The sequence below is a fragment of the Pongo abelii genome, chromosome 3 (genome assembly GCF_028885655.2).
Source record: "Pongo abelii isolate AG06213 chromosome 3, NHGRI_mPonAbe1-v2.0_pri, whole genome shotgun sequence".
NCBI lineage: Eukaryota > Metazoa > Chordata > Mammalia > Primates > Hominidae > Pongo > Pongo abelii.
The window spans coordinates 193,291,329-193,316,109 of record NC_071988.2 but is presented as its reverse complement, the minus strand read 5'-3'; the positions used below and the strand labels follow the sequence as shown (position 1 = coordinate 193,316,109).

The 24,781-nt window shown below is 37.2% G+C and overlaps 1 pseudogene; it reads right to left on the bottom strand.

Moving 5' to 3' along the window:
• Positions 1-12,664: 12,664 nt before the first annotated feature.
• On the bottom strand, positions 12,665-23,236 carry LOC100437119 (RWD domain-containing protein 2B-like; annotated as a pseudogene).
• Positions 23,237-24,781: the final 1,545 nt, after the last annotated feature.

Genomic DNA, 24,781 nt, shown 5'->3' with positions numbered 1-24,781 from the left:
AAAAAAAAAAAAATACAGGCCAATAACCTTGGTGAGCATAGGTGCACAAATCCTCAACAAAACACTAGCAAACCAAATTCAATGACACATTAAAAGTATCATCTACCATGATCAAGTGAGATTTTTCCCTGAGATGCAAGGATGATTCACCATGTTCAAATCAATAAATCTGATATTTCACATTGCCAGAATGAAAGACAAAAATCATATGATTATTTCATTAGATGCAGAAAGGCACTTAAAAAATTGAACATCCTTTCATAGTAATAATTTTTAAAAAACCTCTCAAATAATTAGAGGCAGAAGGAATTTACCTACACATAATAAAGACCATATATGAGAAGGCCACAGTTAACAGTATATTCAATGATTAACAGTATATTCAATGGTTAACAGTATATTCAATGGTAAAAATTTGAAAGCCTTTCCTCAAAGATCTGGAAAAATACAGGAATGCCATCTCTTGACAGTTTTATTCAACATGGTATTGGACATTCTTGCCAGACCAATTAATAAAGATTAAGAAAATAAAAAGACATTTAAATGGGAAAACAAGAACCGTCACTTCTTTTTTTTTGAGACAGGGTCTCACCGTGTCATCCAGGCTGGAGTGCAGTTTCACCATCAGGACTCACTGCAACTGCAACCTCCCCAGCTCAGGTTATCCTCCTGCCTCAGCTTCCCTAGTAGCTGAGACTAAAGGTGTGCTCCATGACGCCCAGATAATTTTTGTATTTTTTGGGAGACAGGGTTTTGCGATGTTGCCTAGGCTGGTCTCAAATTCCTGGGCTCAAGCCATATGTCTGCCTCCAGCCTTCCAAAGTGCTGCAATTACAGGTGTGAGCCACTGCACCTGGCCAAAATGTCACTTCTTACATACCGAAAACTTTAAAGACCCCACATAAAACCTACTAAAACTAGAACATAATTTACCTCACTATAGAGGTAAGTTGAAAAATACAAAAATACTCACCAAAATCAGTAGTTTCTATATACTAACAAGAAACTGTCCGCAAATGAAATTAAGAGAACAATTCCATTTACAGTAGCTACAAAAAATAAAATACTTAGGAATAAACTTAACTTGGAAAGTAAAATAACTCTACAGTAAAGACTGTAAAAAGCTGGTGAAAGAAACTGAAGACACTAATACATGAAAAGATACCCCATGTTTATGGACTGGAAGATTTAATGTTCTAATGTTCATACTACACAAAGTACTCTTCAGATTCAGTGAAAGTTCTATCAAAATTGCAATGTGATTTTTCATCGAAATAAAAAGATTCTAAAATGTATATGAAACCACAATGAAACCCAAATAACCGAGGCAATTATGTACAAACAATAACAAAGCTAAGAAATCACACGATCTAATTTTAAACTATAGTAATTATATCAGCATGGTACTGGCAAAAAAAAAAAAAAAAAAAAAAAAAAAAACTTAAGACACGTAAACAATGGAACAGAATAGAAAACCTGAATAAAGAACACATGTATAGTCCATTAATTTTTGACAAAAATCCAAGAATACATAGTACAAAAAGGATAGTCTCTTCAATAAATGGTGTTGAGAAAACTGGATACCCACATGCAGAAGAATAAAACTGGACCCTTATCTCACACCGTATACAAAAATCAACTCATAATGGATTAAAGACTTAAACATAAGTTCAGAAACTGTAGAACCACTAGAAGAAAACATAACAAAAAAAACTACATGACATTAGTTTGGGCAATATTTTGGGGGGTTTGATCCCAAAAGTACAGGAAACCAAGTCAAAAATAAACAAATGATTACATTGAACTAAAAAGCTTCTGCATGGCAAATAAAACAATTAATAGTGTGAAAAGACAAATTAGGAATTGGAAGAAAATATTTGCAAGCCATACATCTGGCAAGAAGTTAATCCCCAAAATATACAAGGAACTAAAACAATTCAACAGCAAGGAAATAATAAAAAACATTTCTAAAAAGAAGACGCATAGTCAACAGACATATGACAAAATGCCCAACATAGCTAATCGTTAGGAAAATGCACATTAAAATCGCAATGACATATCATCTCTTACCTGCAGAATGGCTATTATAAAAAAGATGAAAAATATGTTCTGGCAAGGATGTGGAGAAAAGACAACTCTTTTACACTGTTGGTGGGAATTTAAATTAGTTTAGTCATTAGAAAATTGTATGGGGGTGCCTCAAACATCAAAGACAGTATTACGGATGCCCCTGATAAACCCATCATAAGTTAAAGATATTGTAAGTTAAACATGCATTTAACCTACACCTAACCTACTTAGCAGCATGGTTCAGTCTAGCCTACATTAAATGTTCTCAGAACAATTACATTACCCTACAATTGGACAAAACCATCTAACAGAAAGCCTATTTTATAATAAAGTGTTGAATACCTCCCATAACTTACTGAATACTTGGCTGAAAGTGAAAAACAGAATAGGTACTACTATGACAGTAAATTTCAAATGTTCTCATCACAAAAAAAGATAAGTATTTGAGGTGATGAATAGGCTACTTAGCTCAATTTAATTATTCCAGGTTATATTCATAAATCATAATATCACTTTCTACCCCATAAGTATATACAATTATAAATTGTCCATTTATAATAAAAAATGATAAAACAAAATAAAATGGTTGTTTTACATCGTCATACTATACTATTATATTTTACGGAGTACTTTTCTTTTAATATTTTTTATAGATAAGGTCTCAATCTTACCCAACCTGGAGTGCCAGTAGCATATCATTGCTCACTGCAATATCAAACTTCTGGGCTCAAGTGATTCTCCTGCCTCAGCCTTCCAAGTAGCTTTGACTATATGCATGAACCACCATGTCCAGCTAATTCTTTAAGCATTTGTACAGAGATGAGGTCTCACTACATTGCTCAGGCTTGTCTCAAGCTCCTGGCCTCAAGCAATGCTCCTCCCTTGGCCTCCTAAAGGGTTGGGATTACAGGCATGAGCTACCACACCCAGCCTTTTAAAAATATATTTTATATTTTTTCATACATACCCACAACTAGAGAGAATAGTATTTATTCCCCTTTGTATTTATATCTAAGTTGCAACAATTAATGCAATTTAACCAATTCTGCTTTTGTCTATTTTTTGCTGGAGAATTTTTAGGCAAATTCAAGAAAACTATTTTATACTTAATTCAGTACGTATCTCTAACAATTAAGATATTTTTTCTTTTTAGTATAGCCAGAATTTCATTATTATCCATTCAAATTTAAAAAATAATTTCTCAATATAAACTAATGTCTAGTCTATGTTCAAAGTGCTCCCCTAGCGAAACAATTTAAAAATAAAATAGAAAAGGTAAATTGTGCTAAGGATTTGCATGAGCCATTTGTTGAAACCATACCAGTATTCACTCAAAGAGCTCATGAATGAAGTGGCCACACTGGTAGATGTGGAGATGATGTATAAGCTCAACAACATGGGTTCCTCTTCACACACAAAAAACCAGATCTAGCCTGTATTCCTGCATACTGCTTAATTTTCCAACAGAAGAAACAAATACTGAATCCATGATAACATCATGCTCTGGCATAGAGCAACCAAGTATATTTGTTAGCATGATAAATAACTAAATCTTTTTATTTACTGGAGCAGTCATTTCTTCTTGATGGATCTCTTGTTAAGCATTCACATAACTTAGAAATAGTGCCAAAGTCTGGGTGCATTCTGAGAGCGCCTTGTACACACCTCCATTTAAGGGCTCCTTGTGACCAATCTTCCAATCTTGTTTCTTCCAAGTTCCTCAACATCCTGCAATCTGATGTTGGTTGGTGACTGAGTATAAAAAAGCTAGAAATATATCTATGTTCATATATCTTTCCAAGCATGGTAAACAACTTGATAGGCATTCAGTTCTGCCTGCCAGGATAATTTTCCTCCCCTAATTGTCTTTAGTGCTTTTCCAGATAATGATATTCTCTTCTACTTCTGACCAATAGCAGAATTTTTTTCATATCTATCCTTACATAAGATATGAATATCTTCTTTTTGGACAAACATCATATAAACCACTCTTTGAGACTATAAGAAGAAATTGGTATAATGCAAATATGAGCAGCAAAATGCAACGTTCTTGTGCTGTTACTCTACTGTCAGGATCTCCTGTAACTTTATCATGCCACTTTTATGTAGTGATAGAATTCTACAGGATACACACAGCTGTATGACTTGAAAGACAAGATATTATTTACATCATTTTTGGCTGGTGAGCTCAAATTTTCATTCTGTGTACTATAGTCAGATCTTTCTTACTTTCTTATACTACTCAGCAAAGAACTGTTTTTTCAAAGCTTGAATAATTTTTTTTTTTTTTTTTTTTTTTGCCAAAGAGAATGTTTCAGCAAGACATTCTATTCTGTTTCTTCTATGGGGGCATAGGACAGGCACTATTATGCTTACAACACTTGCACTGATAGTATGATCTGAGATAGTAATTGCTGAGAACTGAATCTAAAGTTCAAGTGATAGTTTAGCTTCTCCTGCAGTATGAAAAAGCCAGAATTTTTCTATTCTGGAAACCACTTGAAGCAGGCAGCCAGACAGGTTCCTCAGTAGATGTAGAGGAGCAACATGATCAATATGGTAAATGTCAAATCAAAAATCTAAAAAGTCCCAGCAGGCTGGGCACAGTGGTTCATGCCTATAATCCCAGCACTTTGGGAGGCCAAGGCGGCAGATCACCAGAGGTTGGGAGTTCAAGACCAGCCTGACCAATATGGAGAAACCCCGTCTCTACTAAAAATAAAAAATTAGCTGGGCGTGATGGCGCATGTCTCTAATCCCAGCTACTTGGTAGACTGAGGCAGGAGAATTGCTTGAACCTGGGAAGCGGAGGTTGCGGTGAGCCAAGATCGCGTCATTGCACTCCAGCATAGGGAACAAGAGTGAAATTCTATCTCAGAGAAAAAAAAAAATGATGTAACTATTTCTTAGTAGCAGCCAGCATAACTGGCAGAAACTCATCTTTAACTTTTAACAGAATGAGTTGACATTGTACCTCCACAAAATTCAATGCGATAACGAAACTCTGAATATTTCTGATGTTTATTTTCTACTTTCTGGCATGTATATTTCTTACCAATGTATGGAGAATACCTCCTTCTTCCTTGATCACTGAAGCTTCTAAGCAAGTTGTCATCAATACTGTGGAACATGATGATTGTGAGATGGTCTAATTTAATAAGAAGTAAATTATCAAAGAGTTATAAATTTGTACTTACCCTGAGACACCATGGTAATAGTGTATATCTATTGCCTATTAAAATAAATATAATATACTTGCATCTTATGATTAATTGCTGCCTTTGGCCTATGCCATGTTTGAATGCTATCTGTGGCAATTTGTTACGCTAATAGTTCTCAGTGAATCCCATCTCCTATACCCATGTTCTTGTGTTCCCTTCCATGTTGACTCTGGGCCTGGTCATGAGATTTTTCTTGGCCACTGGGATATTAGCATCTATGACAAGCAAATAATTGAAAATCCTTGTATTTATGGTTTAAGCGCTTGCTCTCTTGTTTCTGAAAATTCTTCCGTTATTATGTGAAAAATAGGCTCCTGGAAGATGACAGCATCTGATGAAGTGCTCTGGTGCTTCCAACTATATCATCATTCTGTTAGAAAACCAAACACATGAAGAGCCCAATCAACACCCTGGGAGAACAAGGTATCTCATGTGAACCCCCATCAAAGTGCAAAGCCTCAGAATTATAATTAAGTAAGTGGTGGTTTTAGGTCTCTGTGTTTGGAAATAGTTTTCAAGGCAGAAACATATAATCACTACAGAAATTAATGGCAAGATAAAATCTGTTATTGCTATTATTATTTTAGACACACTATTGTCTATTAGGTCAACTGAAAGTAAGAAAACTAAAAGTTTGGCTGGTTGTGGTGGCTCACACCTGTAATCCCAGCACTTAGAAGCCAAAGTGGGCAGATCACCTGAGGTCAGGAGTTCGAGACCAGTCTGGCCAACATGGTGAAACCCCGTCTCTACTGCTTGTGCATATATATATATACACTGATGTAGATTTATGTGTAAGAAAAATTAATGACAGCAATGATACAAGGGACAGGAGGGAGGAATTAGGATTTTTTGTTATTATAGGAGACTCACACTAACTGTGAAACAGTATAATGTTGTTTGGAAGTGGACTTAGGTTAGTTGAGTAAGAAAATGAAATCATAGAAAATGCTCAGTTAAAACTACAAAAGGCAGAAAAAGAGTGGAAGACAAAAATAGTAACAAAAAACAAGAGCAACAGATAGAAAACAGTAACAAATATGGTTGATATTAATCCAACTGTATCTGTAACCACTTTAAACATCAATGGTCTAAACACACCAATTAAAAGACAAAGATCATCAGAAAAGATAAAAAAAGAAATTAATGGTGAGAATTGGGAACTATAACAAAAATCTAAGACATACGGCATAGTCTGTGGAATTGGGAAGGCGATGGACACTGAGAAAAAACAAAAAATAGTTGGTGAAGATAAGAAAAATAAACAATGGATAATGGTTCTTGGGAAACCTATGAGTAAACTGCTGTTAGACACTGGAAAAATGGTGTCTCATATAGTTTAAAAGCAATTATCAAAACATTATTTGCAGTAACTGGAAAGCTGTAAAACATACCTAATGAACATGTGGACCTTGCCTTCTAGGGATAATATTAAAAGGCTCAATCAACTTCTTTTAGTCATGTATGAAAAGATACGAGCAAATACATTAGCTATTCAAAGGGAAAGGATTGGAAGGCACACATCGGTTTCTGGTCCATAGCAATTCTGAAATCCAACAAGGAGCATGTTGTCAGGTTCTTCTCAAGGGTCAGGGATGTTACTTTCTGATTTCTGTGAGTTCCTTCCTAATTCGGTTTTTCTCTGTGGCCTTTAGGCAAACACATACAATTAATACAGAAATTAGTGTTTACAACTGGAGATTATAATTAAGGAAATAATTAGAGAAAAGTAGAGGAGTTAGGAGTTGCTAGCATCTCTAGTACTTTTAGCAAGGAAAAAATTCTCAAAAATTAATAAATAAATAATAACCTTATGGCAAATCAATTGTGTGACCATAAAATCTCTTTATTAAAGACCTCAGAATGATTTTGGGAAGTCTCTGAGACCCTACTAGTTGTACAAAAGGGTCTCTAAACACACTCAAATTAGAGATATTTGTTTCAAAATGAATTAAGAATATGATATTTGGGTCATAAATTGAACTACCATAAGAACTATAGGAAACTAAAAATTATAAACAGAGTTGTACTGCCAAGAACTTCCAGCATAGACTGAAAGAAGCAGCAATTGTTCAAAATGAAGTGGTCTCTGAAGTCTTAAAATGAAGAGTTTCATTGGGCAGGATGTAGCCTGAGAAAGTAGCTCATTTGTAAACATATGTAATTTCTGACAGAAAAGAATTAGAATCTCAGAGGGAAGCCCAATAAGTCCAAAAAGTTGAGGCAAGGGCCACAAAGGAAAAGCGACTTAGGGAAGCACTTCCAGCAATCAGAAAGAAACATCCCCTGCCCCTTTAGTAGAAGAACCTGACAACATGCTTCTGGTTAAATTTCAGAATTGCTACGGACCAGAAATGAATATGTGCCTTCCAAACTTCCCTGTTGGAATAGGATTATACTGATTTTAACTAGCTCCTGTCTCATCACAGCATATAGCATAAGTGTTGAATAATTAATTTTTTTCTTCATAGTTCTTCAAACATTTCTTAAAAATATTAAAATTGCTGATATCTAATATAAAATAATGAAATAAAGGTAATTCAGATTGTAATAGCATCACTTAATTCATTTTCTTAATGGAAAACTCTGAATTGCTTATACTATACTATAAGTTAAAAGAATTCAATGTTTTTTATCATCCTCCTTAGACACATATCACACATTGGTAACTTAGTTTCTAATTCTGGCAAAGTTGAACTGTTTTGAAGTTCAGGAATTATTCTGTGTTATCTGGAGGATTTCTTCCAAAGGGTTATTTTATTTTGCAAGTTGAAAAACATTTTGGTCTTAATTTGAGCAGCTCATGTATTTCAATGTCTCTCATTACTGCTGCCATTTTGGTAATCAGGTAAATAAGCACAAGTATTCCATTCTCCTATTCCCCAATAACTTTCTTTTTATGTCATGTTAATTAAATAGTTTCAGAGAAATATAAGAAAATTCCTTTACAGTTATTTCTTGGGTAGAATTTCAATCTTGGGGTGCTGTTTCTTAAGCTTTTTTTTTTTGCTAGTATTAGTTTCTTTCCTTATACTAACAATGTAAAATTTACCTCCTCCAGTTGTTTATTACAACTTTTAAGACACGTGGGTGCATTTGTTAACTTAGTGAATAAGCAGTTAATATTTGTCCATTTCATTATGTATAAACCTTATATCAAAAGAAAAACTATAAACAAATACTAAACTATGTGATGGTGTGCATACTGAAGTATTTAGAAGGAAATCTATTGATGTCTGAAATTTGAAATGTAACAAAAAATAAGAAGGAGTAATGAATGGCTAGAGTGATGGGTAGTGGATACATATATAATAAAGCATGGTAAAATCTGGCTGGTGAGTATATGGAGTTTTTATTGTATACATCTTTTCAACTTTTCTCCATGTATAAAAATTTTCACAATAAAATGGTGAGGATAAAAGCTGCAAGACAGATTTATTATCCTCCAGAACGTATAGAAATTATTACTCTTTTACGGCAGTTTTCTGATAAGTCTCCTTTTTTTGTTGAAATCTAATACTAACATATACTGTGACTAGTGTCTTGAAAACTCATAAACAACTTAAGTTGCTTCCTAAAATACTTCATTATTTTCCCTATTTGTGTTTCTTTGGTGTGGTTTGATTTTTGAGTTGTGGTTTGTTCAATAAACTGCAGAACTTTATAATCAGCAGAAGCATTACAATTACATGACTCATTTTGTATTTTCCTGTAGTAACTAGGACTTGGATGATTTTATTTTATCATGAGGGACTGGAAGTCTCAGGAAATAGGAAGCAGTGTGATCAAGATATCTAGTGCGGAGTATCAGAAGACCCTAGATAGAGGCAGAGACAGAGAAGGCAAAGCCCTGGAAACCCCTCTTTGTAATTGGTAACAGCCATGTCACATCTGTCTTTCCAGCGAAGTGCCACTAAACAGCCTTCATTTCTCCCTCTTGCTTACTAGATGAGAATATTGGTAAGCAAGTTATGTCCTTGTCATAACTAAGCTCTGATAAGGTTCAGAGTTCATATGGTTAATTAAGACAAGGACAGTACTCAAGTGCATGGATTATTTCCTTTACAATCTTTACATTATGCTGGTCACATGGATTTGTTAAGCTCCAGATTTATTTAACCTATACCCCTAAAATAAGTTTATGGGAGCTCATTGGTTTGATCAAGATACACATAAATTTAGTAAAGTACTTACTAATGCATGTGTAACATCCACATAGATGTCTGGCTATTGCACATGCTCAATAAACATTTGTCAAGAGAAAGAAATGAGGACATGTACATTTTAATTGGCTTAACCATCAGTCTTGCCTAGTTGTTAGTATGATGTCAATACCATGTCTCTAGCATACTTGCATTTTTGGTGCTTCCTTGTATTACCTTTTGTTTGTCATGAATCATATGGCCTGTCCTGTGTTGACTACTTACTCTAGATCTCAAAATATAATCTTCTGATCCAAGATAGTCTCAAGGAGGGTTGTCTCCTATTATGTGTTAATAAAATAGAAAATAAGAATTTGTTCTTTTCAGATAACAGATTCAATATATATGTTAAAAGAGGAAAGCACAAATCAGTTTTGTTCTGGGTTTTCTACTTTCTTTCCTTCATAAATAGTTTTAAGTCTTTAGTTTTTATAGTTTTATCATTTTCCCCATGCTTTGATATCTAATAAATTATATGAAGTTCTTGACCTAAGACATGGCTATCCAAACTTAAGGTACATGAAATTTATATACTTAATAAAACAATTTAAATCACCAAACCAAAACAAAAAGTCACCCAATACCAACATATAGTTATTTCTTTATTCCATTCCCACTCAGAGAATTACTGTATAATTGTAGAATGTACTTTGAAAGAAGTAACACGTGATTCATATACAACTTCCTTAGAAGGTAATTTTTTACACTGTCTTAAAAATTACACTTTTAAGATAAAGATATTTAAATTAATTTTCAACATAAATGTTAAAACCATAAATTTGAGAGATAATACACCTATTAATTACAGAGAACATTCTTAAAGAATGCATTTTCTTTTTATAATTGCAACTCTTCTCACTTATTGTATAATGTAGTCAAACATTTGAAAAGTCTGCAACAAGTTATAGATGAAGGCATAAAAAAAGTATATTATTTCATAGTTTTAATCTCAAGCCAATTACATGTCCATCGGTTAAAACATTTATTGAAATTTCAAAATAATATTTTTAGTAGATTCTACGAAATGAAGTGTCCAGTGTTTAGTTCCCCAAAGGAATTTTTACTTTATGATATTACAAAACAATAATACTAGATACTTTTATGATTATTACAGAAGAATTGCAAATTGCATACTTTCAAATTTAAAAATACATATTTTGACTACTTTTGCAGCCTTATTATGTTTGTTACAGTGAGATTTCTCAACAACCATCTTGTACAAAGATTTTCTCTTATGTTATAGTTCTTTTCTTATTGCATTCTAATTAGAGACCCTTAAGCTTTAATATAAATGCTTGCGACTAAATACAAAATGGAGTTACAATATTTAGTGCTCCTGGGAATCCTCATAATATCTGCTTTACTATAGTTATCTCACTGTGTTCACAATCCCACACCACCAAAAATGTATGTTGAGATATCAGCATTTATAGTCATTATTTGTAATAACTATCTGAGAAGATTCTGAATACTTTCTCAATCTTCACATTATAATTCTGTTTTAATTTTCATCTAAAGTAAAAAATTATTATTTTTTAGCTTTTCTTTTATATTTTATATTCTATGTTTTATTACATACTTTATATGAGATATATACATATGTATATATCTTTTAGATATGTAATTATCTATCCAATTAAAAGTTTGAACCACCAGTTAGGGAACTTCATATTTAGTCTTCTCTTTTCATACAGTCTCAAACTATTTCCTTTTGTACTCTTAAAACTTTTAGTTATAGATGGCATCTGTATTATTTATTTCCTAAAGCATCAACATACAGTAATAAGAATTATCAGGTATAAGTGATTGTTTGTTTTTTCTGGCAGTTGGTAAATAGTTGATAAATGCTTTTGGAACTGATTTATAGAGGGCCCCAAAAACCAGATAATGACTTTTTTGATGCTAGATCTTTCTGCCAAAAATAAATGCACAAAAAGCTATTTCCAGAAAGAAAAAAGTATCAAAATACAATTCCTCAAAAACACATTTTCTAAATTACTAATGTGATGAATTGTGGAGTCCTATTAAAAATGTTCAATCTCTACCTGCCTCAGCATGGGCAAGGCAAGCCTAGGAGCAAGGGCAGAGCAGGAGTACACAGAAATAGAGACAAACTGCAAACTCTATTTAAGAAAAACTTTGGGAGGCTGAGGCGGGCAGATCACGAGGTCAGGAGATCGAGACCATCCTGGCTAACACAGTGAAACCCCGTCTCTACTAAAAATACAAAAATAGCCGGGCGTGGTGGCAGGTGCCTGCAGTCCCAGCTACTCGGGAGGCTGAGACAGGAGAATGGCATGAACCCGGGAGGCAGAGCTTGCAGTGAGCCAAGATCGCGCCACTGTACTCCAGCCTGGGTGACAGAGCAAGACTCCATCTCAAAAAAAAAAAAAAAAAAGGAAAACTTCACTTGTTTGTATATCAGATGGCTGTGGTAAATGGAATTCTAAAGCTTTGTAAAACTCTGTTTGATAACTAGCTTTCAACTTCTATTAAAAAGCCTAGAAATTAAACAAAACTGGTTGATTTAATAAGATGTCCAGAGATAGGCAGGGTCTGGTGTTCCATCAGCAGCTCAACAATGGGGGAACTGACATCTTTGTGATTCTCTAGCCCTTCCTTCCCTTTGGTTAAAAGGACTGCTGTAGCTCCAGACATCACTTCGGTGTTTATGGCAGACAGAGGAAGAAGAGATGACCTAGCTGCATATATAACTTTAATGAGGAAGCAAAAGTTTTCCCAGAAATCCTGAAGCCAAAGCTGTGTTCCCAAAGCCATTCATAGTTGCAACAGAGGCTGCAAGGGGAGCAGTTAGCTTTTCTAGGTTCTTTAGTGGAGGCAGGGAAGGGAGAAGAAGAGTGGGAATGGCTGGCAAATTAGACCACCAACATTACCTTCATAAATAATTAATTCTCTTTCAAAATGCATAGTTCATATGTCAAGAATGTCTAACAACAATTTTAGGGTTATAATTTGAGATTCAGTTCTGCTTTCAATCATGATGTATTTGTAACAGGTGCATTTCAGTTATACTACTTTCCTTGCCTGCCCCTTCCCTGACATTCTGGAATGAAAATAAAATAAAATAAAATAATTCACTCTTTCAAGAAAGAGTGGGAAAACAAAATCAAAAGGTCAACAATGACAATATACTTTCAACTACTTTTCTGCTCATCGTCCTTCCATGTTAAAGAACATTTGGAAAACATCTGCACATCCTCTGGCATTTAAGAACTGATGTAGCTGACCAAAGCCCATGTGGTTTCCTCCGGCTCCATTAACACAGAATACTTTTTCTGCAAAAATGGAAAATTTCCTTAGTTTCCATTTCATCATTTGAACCATAAAAAGGAATGTCTTCTTGACGGCGAATTAAGATTCTCTTCCAGTCAAATTTTCGGAGTCTTGATCAGAATTCTTTACAGGTACTTTATGAGCCTTCTACACAAACAACATTAGGTTTCCCAGGCATGATACCCTACACAGAGAAAGCCCCTCTGCTCATTCCAAAATATGCCTTCGTTTGCATTTGTTTTAGAAATGATGGCTGTAGATCCAGAGTCTCATGAAGATGAGATCGACTGACTGGATTGTACTACCGTTGTGGGAAAGGTGAAAAATCTGTTGACATAGCCAGAGGCATGTTCTGTAACCCACTCTAGCATTCAGTATAGAGACACCTCTGTGACAAATTTTTTGCAGGCATGCAGTCAGATCTGTGTTCACCTGAGCCTATTTAATAATAGCGATCTTCTCAAAAAGATTTTACTCTGTGAAATCCAACACCTTTAGGTCAGTAGTGTCTTTGTGGTATTCTTTCTAATCTCTTGTGAAGGTTTATTGAACAGCACTACATGTAGACCTTCCCCCTTCATGCCTGCCTTTGGCTTTCTATTTAGTTCTGAGACATGGTCCTCTTACTGATGGACCCCAGGTCCCTTGGCTGCACAGAGAGCTCAATTTTTATTGGGAGGGAGCCTCAAAATTCTAGGATACTGTAACCCAAGACTTATAAACCTCTCCTGCAGGGTGGCCTAGGGGAAAAGTGTGATAGCACCCTCTTGGCTTGTGCATGTAAGTGCTTATATATCAACTGTCATTCTTCTTTTGGAATTCTGGAGTGACTCCCAGTTGCCTCCAAAAAATTCTTAATTCATGATTTTAATGCTTCTTCCTAGTCAGCTATGTTAGTCACCCTTACAGTTCAATATCCTTCAATATTGGGTTTTAAGCAATAAATTATCTTTGTCCTTTATTGTAATCTAAACATCGTCAGTAATATTTTTCCTAAGTGTAAAATTTTGCTTCACATCATTTCTCTGCCTTTTTAAAAAATGTTATATGCCATTTCCTACATGTAACCATTCCAGGTACATTCCTGAAAAAAAAAATTACTTGAAATATTTCTGCCCAATTATTTTTGTGGCCTAAATTGCATTACACTTAAATCTGCAGAGTAATTCATGTATAAGTTTGCTTTGATTTGTGTGTATTTCGTGTTTGTATGTAGTCTCACTTCTGGATTGCAAGGTTCTCAAGTTGAGAGACACACTATCTCATTCCATAGTAATTACTATGAGAATGAGGACCGAGGAAAATAAGTATTTATCAATCACTAATTTCCTCTTTTATCAAGAATGTTAACAACTGAATTTCTTACTCATACAACACTTGGCATTACACTAGGTTGAGTTTATTTACTTTTGAATCAATAATCAATAATTTAACCCACCAGAGACTGTTCAATCAGCTCTTTTTTTCTTTTCTTTTTTTTTTTTTTTTTTTGGGATTTAGGCCTTTACCATATAAAATTGCACCAAGTTATCTTTCCATTTTCTTAGGACTCTGGCATCAACATAGGTAAACCTTTTTATACTACATGATGAGTGTCCCTATCCTCCCATGGGTGTCAACGGAAAGCTCCCATGAGAATAAATGAAGATGTCTTCACAAGTTCTAGTACTGTGTATTATGCTTAAGTTTTTAAGGAGATCTTGTTACAAACTCTAAATACAGGGAACTTATGATTTATTTCTAAAGCCATGACTTAACAAATTCATAAGACAACTCTCACTAGGCTGTATTCTATCTTCCCAAAGTGAAATGAGAATTATGGGAATGGTTTCCAAAAATATGATGAAAAAAAGAAGAACTAGGTCATCTTCTAATTTGTGACATTTTCTATTTAAATTCCTCTTCAAATATTGTCTAATGAAAAGATACATAAATTAAAACTTCTCTATTCCAGGGACACATAAACTACTAATATTGCATGAGATCCTTTTTTCCTGATGAATGTTTTTATTATTAAGCTCAGCTTAACAGTTTTAGAGAGCTACAAATATTACATGAGTTATATGGCAGCCTGAAACCATGCTAAATTAAATTGTTTACTTGTACTTAGAAAAGAAAGAATCTGAACGCTCAGAAAATTTTCAGGATTAAAATAAAACTGGCATGAATTAGAAATATGCAAAAAATCAGCTAAGTGTATTGATCACATATAGAAATACGGTGTTACCTAATTCCTCAGTGACAATGGCAAATACCTGACTGCTATGAGATATTAATGTTTTTGTAAGACACACTTTGATGTTTGAATCATATCTAAGATTAATATGTAGTCTGGTTCAAAGTACACAGTTTTTGTATTGCCACAACCTCTATATACCTTGTATGAGAAGAAGAGATGTAAAGGAATCATTAAAGACCTGTTGGCAACACAGAAACTAAATTATATCAGATTTATTCCTCTTCAAAAGTAAATGTTTAAATAATAAACTTTAATGACTTTCACTACAAACACTTGTCTAGTATTTGTATATTTAGAAATATAAAATAAATGAAATCTGAATTAAAAGTTAAAATTTAACCCAATTTCCGTCTCTCACTTCGTATTATTTGGAATGCCAGGGTAGAGATTTAGGTGTGAAAAAGGAGTCCCCTTGGTCTTTCATAGTCCACACCTCTTCTCTCCCTTCTCTCTTTCAAGCCCTGTGAGCTAAGACATTGAGGCGTTTGAAAAACTGAGACTCTTCCCATATCCAGCCTAACGACCTCAGTGGGTTGCAATATTCCATTTCACTGAATGTAGTAGGGTTTTATTTGTTCATACCAGGGACATTTTCTGATTGTTCTACCTTTATCTTACTTTCTAGCCACTCTCTCATCCATCTCTTATTCAGGGTCAGTAAATGCTAGGTAGATCAGTAGTAGAAAGAGGCAGCTTTTTCATGTAGTTTTAAATTTTTAACCTGAATGGTTGGTACTAGCTGGGATGGTCATGGAGCTACACTTGAAAGCTCTTGTCTGTCAACTCACTGTTCTGGTGTTTGTAATATCATCCTCTAACCTTTCTCTCAGTTTCCCTTTGGTTTACTCAGACTCCGCACTTAGTGTCTGAAGGCGCATCTGAAAATTTTACATGCAGACCACCTCCAATTATGGAACTCAATTTTCTTTTGTTGGAGACTCTCCTTGGGTGGTCCTAATCATGAAGTCTGCCACCTTAGGGCTTTTTCCTTTGTTTTTCTCTAACAACACTTTTACAAGGGTCATGATGGCAACAGTCTGCAAAATTTCTTTCAGATTTCCCTGCTCTGTTGTGCTAATTTGACACTTTCTCCCCTTTTATAATAGACTACTGTGGTCTTGTTTTTCAATTAGAATTTTCTGATTAATTCTTCATGATTTAAAGCATCTTTATCTCTTCAAGGAATCAGATTCATTTAACCTAGAGTAACCTCAATTTTGTACACAACATAAGTAATGCATTCCTTACTTCTACCTTTTAATACAGTCATGCTTAGATGATCTTTTTCCGGTAACCTTAGGGAAAGTTTAAAAGAAGATTTAGGTAAAACATTGTAAGAGCAGAAAGCTAATTGGAATCTCAATAAAAAAATTAATTGCCATATCCTACAACAATAAAGAGGTCAAGCAAATCTCCAATGTATTTTGCCAGCAATATATTTGCATTAGAAAAGATCAATAGAAGTTATATAGCAAATTAATTTAGAGAGGTGAAATTTGTTAGCCCTTGTATTACCATTAGGGGTGGTGCTACTGATAGAACTAAAATTAGTGTTTTGTTTTTTTTTCATAAAACTAATCTTATTTCTGCTTGGTACTGCATAGTCAAATAGAGTTCCCTGTAATAGTATTAGGTATGCATTAAGGTATAAAAATACTTTATCTGAAACTTTTATGGAACAAGAAGCATGGAGTTCACAGGGTGACTGTTGAAGCTACGTGTGTGTGTTTCTTGTTTTCTTATTTCAACACGTTAATTTTACAGACATGTATGATGTATTTTCAACCAGAGACCTGTCACACATTTCTTTCTCTTCCGTCTATTGTTGGGCACAAATATTTGCAAGAATTCAGACTCTATTTGAAATAAACTAGGTTGTTTCTTTGTTTGCCTAAGAAACTAGGTTGTTTCTTTGTTCATTCCACAATAAAAGGAGAAAATGAATTGCATACATGCTGCTTAACAACTTTCTTCATATTCCTTTTCTGGACTCAATCAATATCTTCTCATGACATGTTTTTCCTTATCAGTTTTTAATATTTTCTCTAATAATTTATACCAAAATAACCTCACAGGTCTTTTGATCATTGTTCACCGGAATAACTACTTTAAAAAAATCACTCATAATGCTTTGAAATTTTTATATGTGATGGTGGGGACATTTAATTGAGTGTGTATATTTTTCAAGGCCAAATTCAGGTATTTTTCTGAAAAAAAAAAAAAAATGTTTCTTTCATGCGCGTCCGTGTAAAGAGACCACCAAACAGGCTTTGTTTGAGCAACATGGCTGTTTATTTCACCTGGGTGCAGGCGGGCTGAGTCTGAAAAGAGAGTCAGCAAAGGGAGATAAGGGTGGGGCCATTTTATAGGATTTGGGTAGATAAAGGAAAATTACAGTCAAAGGGGGCTTGTTCTCTGGCGGGCAGAATGGGGGTCACAAGGTGCTCAGTGAAGGAGCTTTTTGAGCCAGGATGAGCCAGGAGAAGGACTTTCACAAGGTAATGTCATCAGTTAAGGCAAGGACCGGCCATTTATACTACTTTTGTGGTGGAATGTCATCTGTTAAGGTGGGACAGGGCATATTCACTTCTTTTGTGATTCTTCAGTTATTTCAGGCCATCTGGGCGTATATGTGCAAGTCACAGGGGATGCGATGGCTTGGCTTGGGCTCAGAGACCTGACATTCCTGCCTTCTTATATTAATAAGAAAAATAAAACAAAATAGTGTTGAAGTGTTGGAGCGGCGAAAATTTTTGGGGGGTGGTATGGAGAGAGAATGGGCGATGTTTCTCAGGGCTGCTTCAAGCGGGATTAGGGGCGGTGTGGGAACCTAGAGTGGGAGAGATTAAGCTGAAGGGAGGTCTTGTGGTAAGGGGTGATATTGTGGGGATGTTAGAAGAAACATTTGTCGTATAGAATGATTGGTGATGGCCTGGATATGGTTTTGGATGAATTGAGAAACTAAATGGAATAACAGAAGGAGAAAAACAGGTATAAAAGGTCTAAGAATTGGGATGACTCAGGATATCTGATTAGAGAGTGCCTAAGGAGATTCAGCATGGTCTGCCAGCAAAGATTATTTATTTACTTCAAGAGTTAAGAGTGGCAGTTTGGGGATAGCACCAGGAGATATCAGCTGTGGTGGCTTGGAAAAACAGTGTAAACCGGCAGTGTAAACAAGAGCAGGGCCTGTATGAGTAGTTGAGAACGGTGAATAGGAGTATGACTAGACAGAAGATAGTAGGGATGACAAGTTTTTTGGGGCACAGTCTAAGTTGGTCTGGTGTCTGGAATGAGACTGGGGCCTAATAAAAAGGAGTGTCTATACAGGAGCTTAAATGGGCTGTACCCTGTAGCATTCTGAAGACAGGCCTGAATTCTGAGAAGGAAAGTGGTAAAAGTATTGTCCAGTCCTTTTTAAGTTGGTGGCTGAGCTTGGTGAGGTGTGTTTTTAAAAGACATTTAGTCCATTCTACTTTTCTTGAAGACGGAGGACCGTAAGGGATATAAAGGTTTCACTGAATACTAAGAACCTGAAAAACTGCTTGGCTGATTTGATTAATAAAGGCTCATCTGATTAATAAAGGCTCATCTGTTATAAGACTGTATAGAGGTGGGAAGGCTAAACTCAGGAATTATGTCTGACAGAAGGGAAGAAATGACTGCAGTGGCCTTCTCAGACCCTGTAGGAAAGGCCTCTACCTATCCAGTGAAAGTATCTACCTAGACTAAGAGGTATTTTAGTTATCTGACTCAGGGCATGTTGAGTAAAGCTAATTTGCCAGTCCTGGGTGGGGCAAATCCTGGAGCTTGATGTGTAGGGAAGGGAGGGGGCCTGAATAATCCCTGAGTAGTAGAATAGCAGATGAAACACTGAGAAGTTATTTCCTTGAGGATAGATTTCCACGATGGAAAGGAAATGAGAGGTTCTAAGAGGCGGGCTAGTGGCTTGTACTATAGCATAACCTGCCTTTGCTGGTGTGTGGCAATTAGGCCTGGTGGAACTGCCATCAATAAATCAAGCGTGATCAGGGTGAGGAACAGGAAAGAAGGAAATTTGGGGAAATGGGGTGAATGTCAGGTGGATCAGAGAGATACAGTCATGGGGGTCAGGTGTGGTATCAGGAATAATGTGGGAGGCTGGATTGAAGTCTGGGCCAGGAACAACGGTAATTGTGGGAGACTCAACAAAGAGTGAGTATAGCTGAAGGAGCTGGGAAGCAGAAAGTATATGCATCAGGCATGAGGAAGAAAATGGATTTTGGAAGTTATGAGAACTGTAGAGAGTGAGTTGAGCATAGTTTGTGATTTTGAGGGCCTCTAAAAGTATTAAAGCAGCGGCAGCCGCTGCACGCAGACATGAGGGCTAGGCTAAAACAGTAAGGTCAAGTTGTTTGGACAGAAAGGCTACAGGGTGTGGTCCTGGCTCTTGTGTAAGAATTCTGACTGCGCTAACCATGCCTAGGAAGGAAAGGAGTTGTTGTTTTGTAGAAGGTGCTGGGGTTTGAGAGATCAGTCAGACACGATTGGCAGGGAGAGCACGTGTGTTTTTATGAGAATTATGCCAAGATAGGTAACAGATGAGGAAGAAATTTGGGCTTGATTGAAGTAATGGGGGCTGTCTGAGAAGCCTTGCGGCAGTACAGCCCAGGTAATTTGCTGAGCCTAATGGGTGTCAGGGTTAGTCTAAGGGAAAGCAAAGAGAGGCTGGGACGAGGGGTACAGGGGAATAGTGAAAAAAGCATCTTTAAGATCAAGAACGGAATAGTGAGTTGTGGAGGAAGGTATTGAGGACAAAAGAGTGTACGGGTTGGGCACCACCGGGTGGATAGGCAAAACAATTTGGTTGATAAGGCGCAGATCCTGAACTCATCTGTAAGACTTGTCTGGTTTTAGGACAGGTAAAATGGGGGAATTGTAAGGAGAGTTTTATAGGCTTTAAAAGGCCATGCTGTAGCAGGCGAGTGATAACAGGCTTTAATCTTTTTAAAGCATGCTGCGGGATGGGATATTGGCGTTGATCAGGGTAAGGGTGATTAGATTTTAATGAGATGGTAAGGGGTGCATGATCGGTTGCCAAGAAGGGAGTAGAGGTATCTTATACTTGTGGGTTAAGGTGGAGGGATACAAGAGGAGGATGCAAAGGAGGCTTTGGATTGGGAAGAAGGGTGGCAATGAGATACAGCTGTAGTCCAGGAATAGTCAGGGAAGCAGATAACTTAGTTAAAGTGTGTCAGCCTAATAAGGGAACTGGGCAGGTGGGGATAACTAAAAAGGAGTGCTTAAAAGAGTATTGTCTAAGTTTGCACCAGAGTTGGGGAGTTTTAAGAGGTTTAGAAGCCTGGCCGTCAATACCCACAACAGTTATGGAGGCAAGGGAAACAGGCCCTTGAAAAGAAGGTAATGTGGAGTGGGTAGCCTCTGTATTGATTAAGAAGGGGACGGGCTTACCTTCCACTGTGAGAGTTACCCGAAGCTCGGCATCCGTGGTGATGGTCTAGGGGACTTCCGAGGTGATCGGGCAGTGTCAGTCTTCAGCCACTAAGCCGAGAAGATCTGGGAAGGGGTCAGTCAGAGAGCCTTGGGCCAGAGTTCCAGGGGCTCTGGGAGTGGCTGCCAGGTGAGTTGAACAGTCCCATTTTCAGTGGGGTCCCACACAGATGGGACACAGCTTAGGAGGAATCCCAGGCTGCAGGCATTCCTTGGCACAATGGCCAGATTTCCGGCACTTGTAACAAGCTCCTGTGGGAGGAGGTTCTGGAGGAACACCTGGCCACTGCGGTTCAGGCGTTTAGAAGTTCTTGTGTGCTGGAGATGTGGCTGGGGTTTGTCTCACAGTGGAGGCAAGGAATTGCAACTTTTTTCTATTATTGTACACCTTGAAGGCGAGGTTAATTAAATCCTGTTGTGGGGTTTGAGGGCAGGAATTTAATTTTTGGAGTTTTATTTAATGTCAGGAGCAGATTGGGTAATAAAATGTATTTTGAGAATAAGACGGCCTTTTGACATTTTAGGATCTAGGGCTATAAAGTGTCTCAGGGTTGCTGCCAAACAAGTCATGAACTGGGCTGGATTTTTATATTTGATGAAAAAGAGCCTCAACGCTATCTGATTTGGGATAAAGAAAAAGGAGCATTAACCTTGACTATGCATTTAGCTCCAGCCACCTTTTTAAGAGCAAATTGCTGGGCAGGAGGGGGAGGGCTAGTCACAGAACAAAACTGTAAGCCGGACCAGGTGTGAGGAGGGGAGGTGATAAAAAGATTATAGGGTGGAGGAGCAGAGGCTGAGGAAGTATTGGGACCTAGCTCGGCCTGGCAAGGAGCAGCCTGGGGAGGAAGGGAGAGGTCAGATGGGTCTGTAGAAAAGGAAGATTAGAAAGACTCAGCGACACTTGGGGTTGGTACTGAGGGGACAGGCAGGAGGGAAAGAAGGAAGATTTGGGATGAGTTGCACTGAGCACAGAGACTAGGAAGGGACTGATGTGTAAAAGAATGCCTGGACGTCAGGCACCTCAGACCATTTGTCTATTTTACTACAAAAATTATTTAGATCTTGCAGGATGGAAAAATTCAAAGCGCCATTTTCTGGCTATTTGGAACTACCGTTGAGTTTGTATTGGGGTCAAGTGGTGTTGCAGAAGAAAATACGGCATTTAGGTTTGAGGTCAGGTGTGAGTTGAAGAGGTTTTAAGTTTTTGAGAGCACAGGCCAAGGGAGAAGGAGGAATGGAGGGTGGAAGGTTGCCCATAGTGAAGGAAGCAAGCCTAGAGAAAAGAGAGAGTAGAGAAATGGAGGGAAGGGGTTCGGGGGTTCTTACCTTTCAGAAAAGTGGGAAAAGGGGTTGGGGTGCAGAGATTAGAGGTTGGGGTGTGGAAATAAGGGATGGGGTGCAGAAATAAGGGGTTGGGGCATGGAAATAAGGGGTCGGGGCATGGAAATAAGGGGTCGGGGCATGGAAATAAGGGATTGGGGCACAGAGATAAGTGGTTGGGGCACGGAAATAAGGGATTGGGGCACAGAAATATAAGAGGTTGGGGTGTGGAAATAAGGGATTGGGGCACAGAGATACGAGGTTGGGGTACTTGCCGCTCCTCTAGAAAAGCGGGACTTGCCGCTAAGAGTGAAGGAGAAGGAGTTGAGGGGTACTTGCCCCTCCCCCAGAAAAGCAGGACTTGCCACTAAGGCTGAAGGAGAAGGGGTTGAGGGGTACTTGCCCCTCCCCCAGAAAAGCAAAGAAGGAGTAGAGACAAGGAAAGAAGGGGTTGGAGTACTTTCCACTTCCCCAGAAAAGTGGGACTTGCCGCTGAGGGTGAAGGACCAAGGCAGGCATCCTTGCGTGGTCTGACACCTTTGAAACGTGGGTGAATAATCAGAGAGGCGTCCCTGCAATGATTAAACACCAAGGGAAGGCTGCCTTCCCAGTCCGTGACCGGCGCTGGAGTTTTGGGTCCATGGATAAAACGTGTCTCCTTTGTCTCTCCCAGAAAATGAAAGGAATTGAAATTAAGAGAAGGGAGAGATTGGAGAGTGGAAAGGAGAAAGTGGTTGAGGGACAGTGAGAGAGGTTGGAGAAGAGAGTAAGAAGAGGCCACTTACCTGATTTAAAATTGATGAGATGTTCCTTGGGCTGGTCAGTCTGAGGACCTGAGGTCGTAGGTTGATCTTTCTTATGGAGCAAAGAACAGGAGGACAGGGGATTGATCTCCCAAGGGAGGTCCCCCGATCCGAGTCACGGCACCAAATTTCATACGCATCTGTGTGAAGAGACCACCAAACAGGCTTTGTGTGAGCAACATGACTGTTTACTTCACCTGGGTGCAGACAGGCTGAGTCCGAAAAGAGAGTCAGCGAAGGGAGATAAGGGTGGGGCCATTTTATAGGATTTGGGCAGGTAAAGGAAAATTACAGTCAAAGGGGTTTGTTCTGTGGCAGGCAGGAATGGGGATCATGAGGTGCTCAGTGGGGGAGATTTCTGAGCCAGGATGAGCCAGGAAAAGGACTTTCACAAGGTAATGTCATCAGTTAAGGCAAGGACTGGCCATTTACACTTCTTTTGTGGTGGAATGTTATCAGTTAAGGTGGGGCAGGGCATATTCACTTCTTTTGTGATTCTTCAGTTACTTCAGGCCATCTGGGCATATACATGCAAGTCACACGGGATGCGATGGCTTGGCTTGGGCTCAGAGGCCTGACAGTTTCCATAGGCATTGTATAATTTGAGGGTTTAAATCAAACTCCCCGAATGTTTTCTCATCCTGGGCATCATAGTCTACATGAGCAGTGAGGAAATATCTATTAAGTGCCAGTGTACTCGTTTTCTTGTTGCTGCTGTAACAAATTTCCACAAATTCAGTGGCTAAAAATAGCACAAGGTTACTCCCCTGCAGTCTTGATAAAGAAAATGTCTAAACTGAGTTGAACAGGGCTAAAATCAATGTGTCATCACGGATGCTTCCTTCTGGAGACCCTGAAGGGAGAATCCATTTTTTTGCTTTTTTTTTAGCTTCTAGAAGACACTTGCATTTCTTGACTAATGATAACTGCAACCTCTTGCTTCCATCATCATATCTGCTATGGTCTCTTGTGTCTTGCTTCCCTCTTATAGGGACCTTTGTGATTACCTCACACCCACCAGGATCATATGTACTAGAGACTATGGCCTGAAAAGTTTAAACATAATTTAATTGCGCCTTTTTCTCCCTGGAGTGTCTTTGTACCTTTTCCCATCACATAGCCAGGTAAAGTGAGAGAAGAATTAAGGAATCACGGATACACATTTTTCTCATGCTTCTCTTTTTCTCTTAGCAGTCCTTTTTTTTTGTAGTTACTCTGGAAGCAAGAAAGATGACAAAGCACTTACTATTACTATATTCCTGAAATTGTGATTAAAGTTTTCAATACAGATTTTGCTTTTGTTTAGTTGAATATCATGTTAAAATCCTTATGCCAAACCAAATAGATAGCCAAACCCATTTGTACTCTTGAGAGTGGTTTTATAAAAGTCAATATGTGTGATCAATTCTCAATATATTTTAGAACTTTTAAGGCACCATGTTTGTAAAATCTTATTTAAAAAAAATCAGTGGTGGAAAACTTTTGACTTTGAGGTTTGACTTGATTTTTCAAAACAACCAGAATATTGTTGAATCATGTTGATTAATCTAATTTTAGTTAATTAAATTTAGTTTTAGGATAGTTGGCACAAATCAAGAGATTAACACTATAAGGCAAATATTCTCATACTCATAAATTTGCTTTGAGATTCAATTCATAAAGCAAGTTCAAAAAGATTTTAGATACAAATAAGATACCTGAAGCATAGTATTATTTTTAAAATTTTTATTTTGGTTAAAAGCCTGTAACAAAATTTATCATCTTAACTATTTTTCAGTGTGCAATTTATTCTGCTTATCCATTCTTCCTCTGATGGACACTTGGATTGCTTCCTTGTTTCAGCAATTGTTAATAGCACTGCAATAAATACAGGTGTACAAATATCTTTTTCAGACCCTGTTATCAATTGCTTTGGATTGCCATACAATTCCTCAAAATTCTGTGGCCATACAATTTTACATTCCCACCAACAGTACAAAAGGGTTTCAATATCTCCACATTCTTGCCAATATGTTATATTTTCTGTTTTGTTTTTTATTTTCATTTTTATCATAGCAATTCTAATAGGTGTGAGGTGCTATCACAATGTAGTTTTGATTTGGATTTCCTTAGTAACTTGGTAATGTTCAACATCTTTTC